General features: G+C 43.8%; 1 protein-coding gene across 1 annotated transcript in view; it reads right to left on the bottom strand.

The window, feature by feature from the left end:
- Positions 1 to 838: 838 nt before the first annotated feature.
- ppfia4 (PTPRF interacting protein alpha 4) overlaps positions 839 to 6,000 on the bottom strand; it is a 907,198-nt gene continuing 902,036 nt past the window's right edge. The window contains exon 31 of the mRNA XM_068057116.1: positions 839 to 903. The gene's annotated coding sequence lies outside the window, so the exon portion shown is untranslated. The remainder of the gene's footprint in view (positions 904 to 6,000) is intronic.

The following is a 6,000-nucleotide window of genomic DNA, read 5'->3' as shown; positions in this document are numbered from 1 at the left end:
CGTAAGACTCAGGGGTTCATTCGGCAAAGATAAAGAAAACAAACCCTTTGTGTAGACACAAGGCTGATTTAAACACCTGTTGCAGTACAATTCGGCGTCACTTTCTCTTTTTAAAAACGTTCAGTGGAGCAAGAATTTCCAGGAGCTGGGAACTGCCATTAAACGGAGAGTCAACACAGGAGGAGTCTGTTTAACAGTTGTCGTTTCCACAACAACCTAAAAATAATCATGATTCAAGCTACCCAGTCATATGTTATGCTACAATTAACATGGCAGACAAATAATTGCACACTTCATTTGTTGAAAACGAACAATTCCTCATCAAACGGAACAAGATGTCCTTGAAAGGTATCGGCAAGATTAAAATGGCAGCAATATCAATGATTAAGACAGCATTTAGGTTGAATCTACCTACGTCAAATTCCATTAAATTATCTAAAAAATGCTGTTACAGTCAGCCATATTTATATACATTTACATTTTAAAAAACTTGCATTACTTCATGGCCATACGTTTACATACAGCAGGTATGATACACTTGAGAAAAAATACTACAACTACAACAGTACTTGAGGTTAAAAGTTGACGGAACTTACTACTGATTGTACTGGAACAATATTACAGTAAAACAGCTTGAAAATGGATCCCTAGAATTTTCTACCAGCTTTGAAAAGATAATCCCACAAAGGAAGTCATAAGCAGATAAATAAACTGACAGTGTAAGATTTTGTTTCTGAACTGAAGTAAACTATTGCCCATTTATATTCAATGTACATCTGAACCATCTGTGCCTTTCCAATTACTGTGCAGCAGCATTTGACCTCCAATGTCGATCTCACAGAGATGTAATGGATTATTCCCGAAAGGCAGCGAGCATGTGTCCATACAGGTAGTGGGAATGGACTGGAAGAGACAAATTGCCAATTGTTAATTATATTTTTTCAATGCCAGCTTTCTCATTTCCAGTCCTGAATGCACTTGACTTTTACAGAGGATGGGTAACAGTTCCACAGACACCAGTGCTTTGCCCAAGGTGCCATTCTTCATATGCGAGCTCGACATGAAAACATTCGCAGTTTATTCAACTGTGACAAGCATCACAGCTAACACAATTCTGTCCTCATCTGACTTCCATGTACTCATACTTTGCAGTGGGTGAGTCACTGCATAAATGAGCAGAGATAAGAATCCTGGCTGTTTTATTTTGTATCCTCAGTCCAGGGGCACAGGCCAGTTGTCGTGCCCTAACAGCTGCTCCAACTATCTCATGAAAGACCAGAGACAAATTTTTGCTTCAAGGTAGCAAAGTTAAGCTTTGTTGCAGTTGGGATACAGCTTCGTTATTATTGAGGGTCTTCATATCTATTGCCCAGCCCACAAAATATCTCATCCCCTTTCTTTAAAAAAGTGAAGATAGGGTATGTTGACCCAAGAGGTTTATAAACCTGTACTTATTAACAAGCTCTGAATGTTCATTAGGTCATGCACTTCACTATTTACTGGTGGAGTTGCCTTTTCCAGAGACTTGCCACACACTTGTAGTCTACAGGTGTTTTGACCCATCATGATGTAAGAAATGCAGGTATCCAAAGGCTACCAGATTTCAAATTTGTTAAACTCGAACATTCCTTTTTTTTTTAAAAAAGGGGAGATGGAAAAAATGGAAATTAATATTCAAAACTATTCAAACTGCAGTTAAGTGGGTCTTTTCCTTCCTTGAAATCAGTCTGATTGGGGTTTTTTGGGACAGTGAGGTGATGATCAGTGCACTGATTTTTAAAAATTCAGACACTGTGCCAAAACAAAGAATAAAAGGTAGGGGGGGTTGGGGAAAAATGGGAAAGAATCTGCAATCCTGATGGCGAGAGCTGGAATAACAGTGTATGCTATTCATTGGATCATTATTCAATGCAATCTGTGACCCACTGTGATTTGGAACATTTTATTTCCACACCAGGACTGGTAATTCAGCTCCACCTCACGGAATAACTCATGCTAGTCATTTGCCCCACATGCTGCCATTTACACAATTTAAACTGGAGGAAGGTATGCACTTGATAAGTTTGCAATCTGAAATACATTTTAATTGTTCATTTAAAAAAAAGGCTTTGTTCTTCATTTCAAACTTCTTTTTAAATTATATGCAGACAATGTTAAAGTGGCAAAAAAACACTTTGAAAGTTGGAATCAGTCAGCTCTGGGATAAACCCTTAAAAGTCATCATTTCAGCTTGAAGAATGAGAACGTCTTATTTTGGAACCAGAATTCAATCACAACTTCCATCAGAAGGAACTCCTCAGCAATATCTCAAAATCAAAGCAATCCATCAAGACAATGGGGCGGCACAGTGGCGCAGTGGTTAGCACCGCAGCCTCACAGCTCCAGCGACCCAGGTTCAATTCTGGGTACTGCCTGTGTGGAGTTTGCAAGTTCTCCCTGTGTCTGCGTGGGTTTCCTCCAGGTGCTCCAGTTTCCTCCCACATGCCAAAGACTTGCAGGTTGATAGGTAAATTGGCCATTAGCAATTGCCCCTAGTATAGGTAGGTGGTAGGGAAATATAGGGACAGGTGGGGATGTGGTAGGAATATGGAATTAGTGTAGGATTAGTATAAATGGGTGGTTGATAGTCAGCACAGACTCAGTGGGCCGAAGGGCCTGTTTCAGTGCTGTATCTCTAAACTAATTTGCTTTCTATTCCCAAGCCTTTTAGTCGAGAGTGGCACAACTAAATTCAGTAAAGCTTTGTGTTAGCAACTAACTGGGAAGCAGATTACAGATTTCATTTGCTGTGATTAACATCCTTAAGAAAAACTGAATGCTAAAACAAGAACAATGAACAAGAATGATATCTAGATCTCGATGAAATTGTTTGAATCCATGGCCCCCAAATGCAGGAGAATTTTAAAATGTGAAAACCAGGTTGAAGTGCAGAAGGAGATGGGAGAAAACCATAAGCTGAATTTCTGGAGAAAGGAAATTTGATTGTGGTGTGTGAGAGCTGACTGAATCTAAAGGTTGAGCTGAGGTCGGAGGCGGGGGAGCACAGAGGACCGCGAAGGGTGGCGGTGGGGCGGAGGGCCCGTCGCCAAACAATCTTCCCGGGGGTGGACGACAGCTTTCCCACCCAGAGGCCAATTCAGGCCACTGGGATCTTACCAGCAGCCGGGGGGTGCCTCTGCCACACAGGGAGGAAGCCTTGTAACATGAGCCGCCCTCGCTGGGGGCTTGGGCATGGGGGGTGGTTGGGTCCCTCCTTTGTGGGCAATTTGTGGCCCATGGAAGACCCCCACCAGGAACCAGTTTACCCCCAGAACCCCAACCCCCCCCCCCAACAACCCCGGACTGCATGACCAGTCCCCAGTCCCCCCTTGCCGGGGCCTTCTGGACTGGCCCCGGCGACGTAGCCTCATCTACCTCTGGTCAGGGGTTCCACTGCTGGGCCTGGGTCCTAGGCCTCTGCAGTCCTGGCAGAGGCCACCACTCCTGTTATGCTGCCAATAGGGCTGAGCTGCCATCCCTCTAATTGGCCAACAGCTCATGGAGACGGGATCGCCGACTTTAAAGGGACCGGGATCCTGGTTCGTGAAACCTTGATTGAAAATGACTGGAGGATCGCTCCAGGAGAACGCGAAAAGGCCGAGGCAGGGATCCGCCGCCTTTTCGGCCTGGCTCCAGCACAAAATCAAGCCCAAAGAAATCATTTCAAGATTGCAAAAGGAATTAGCATTAATGCACTGAAGAGTTTCAAAGATGACAACAGTCATAAAAGGAGGATTTGATCATCGACAACAATGTTTTTCTAGCAGGCACGAAAAATTCCTATGGATGTTGTTTGTAGAACAGTAAACCCTTCTGAGGAATGCCACAGTTCGTATAATATTTACTATACTGTTCTTCACGAGTGCATTCAGGTTACTCTCAAGGGCAATTAGAGATGGGCAATAAATGCTGACCTTGCCATGGATGCTCACATCCCAAGGACAAATCTTCTTACATGCAGACACTATAAAGGATGAACTATTTTATCTGCTGCCCTTGAAATAATAGAACATTCCCAACCTGTTAACTGGGGCGCGAGAACATTGTTGCTAGGCAATGGTGGTTAAACAACTGACATCATTCTCTGAGTTCAGTCATGAGAATAGGCTAGTTCATCATGGGAAATGATCACAACACTCAATATAACACACAAGGTATTTTCTTCAATGCACCAATTTTCCACTTAAGGATTATATGTGAGGGCAGAATTATGCCCGAGTATTGACTGGCATTCATTTGCAGGGCAATCACTTATTTAACTGATCATATCACCTTGTCTAATAATCAAATCTGCCTGGAAGTTTTACTAGCAGTTTATGCCTAGAAATGAAAAAGGCTGACATTTAGCAATAAGATTAATCTTTAAACAATAACAGCTCCAGGGACCCGGGTTCGATTCCGGGTACTGCCTGTGTGGAGTTTGCAAGTTCTCCCTGTGTCTGCGTGGGTTTTCTCCGGGTGCTCCGGTTTCCTCCCACAAGCCAAAAGACTTGCAGGTTGATAGGTAAATTGGCCATTATAAATTGTCACTAGTATCGGTAGGTGGTAGGGAAATATAGGGACAGGTGGGGATGTTTGGTAGGAATATGGGATTAGTGTAGGATTAGTATAAATGGGTGGTTGATAGTCGGCACAGACTCGGTGGGCCGAAGGGCCTGTTTCAGTGCTGTATCTCTAATCTAATCTAAATAATGGATGTTGCAGGTTCCGGGATTTAGATGTTTCAGTAAGAACAGAGAAGAGGGTAAAAGAGGGGGGGGTGTGGCATTGTTAATCAAGGAAAGTATTACAGCGGCAGAAAGGATGTTTGAGGACTCATCTACTGAGGTAGTATGGGCCGAGGTTAGAAACAGGAGAGGAGAGGTCACCCTGTTGGGAGTTTTCTATAGACCTCCGAATAGTTCCAGAGATGTAGAGGAAAGGATCGCGAAGATGATTCTCGACAGGAGCGAGAGTAACAGGGTAGTGGTTATGGGGGACTTTAACTTTCCAAATATTGACTGGAAATACTATAGTTCGAGTACTTTAGATGGGTCTGTTTTTGTCCAGTGTGTGCAGGAGGGTTTTCTGACACAGTATGTGGACAGGCCAACCAGGGGCGATGCCACATTGGATTTGGTACTGGGTAATGAACCCGGCCAGGTGTTCGATTTAGATGTAGGTGAGCACTTTGGCGATAGTGATCACAATTCGGTTAGGTTTACCTTAGCGATGGGCAGGGACAGGTATATACCGCAGGGCAAGAATTATAGCTGGGGGAAAGGAAATTATGACGCGATTAGGCAAGATTTAGGATGTGTAGGATGGGGAAGGAAACTGCAGGGGATGGGCACAAACGAAATGTGGAGCTTATTCAAGGATCAGCTAATGCGTGTCCTTGATAAGTATGTACCTGTCAGGCAGGGAGGAAGTTGTCGAGCGAGGGAGCTGTGGTTTACTCAAGAAGTTGAAGCGCTTGTCAAGAGGAAGAGGGCGGCTTATGTTAGGATGAGACGTGAAGGCTCAGTTAGGGCGCTTGAGAGTTACAAGCTAGCCAGGAAGGATCTAAAGGGAGGGCTAAGAAGAGCAAGGAGAGGACACGAGAAGTCATTGGCGGATAGGATCAAAGAAAACCCTAAGGCTTTCTATAGGTATATCAGGAATAAAAGAATGATAAGAGTTAGAACAGGGCCAATCAAGGATAGTAGTGGGAAGTTGTGTGCGGAATCAGAGGAGATAGGGGAAGCGTTAAATGAATATTTTTCGTCAGTATTTACAGTAGAGAAAGAAAATGTTGCCGAGGAGATTACTGAGATACAGCCTACTAGGCTAGATGGGATTGAGATTCACAAGGAGGAGGTGTTAGCAATTTTGGAAAGAGTGAAAATAGATAAGTCCCCTGGGCCAGATGGGATTTATCCTAGGATTCTCTGGGAAGCCAGGGAGGAGATTGCAGAGCCGTTGTTGTTGATCTTTATGTCG

This window comes from Heterodontus francisci, chromosome 25 (genome assembly GCF_036365525.1).
Source record: "Heterodontus francisci isolate sHetFra1 chromosome 25, sHetFra1.hap1, whole genome shotgun sequence".
NCBI classification, from domain to species: domain Eukaryota; kingdom Metazoa; phylum Chordata; class Chondrichthyes; order Heterodontiformes; family Heterodontidae; genus Heterodontus; species Heterodontus francisci.
The sequence above is the reverse complement of the archived record's forward strand: the minus strand, read 5'-3'. Positions and strand labels throughout refer to the sequence as shown.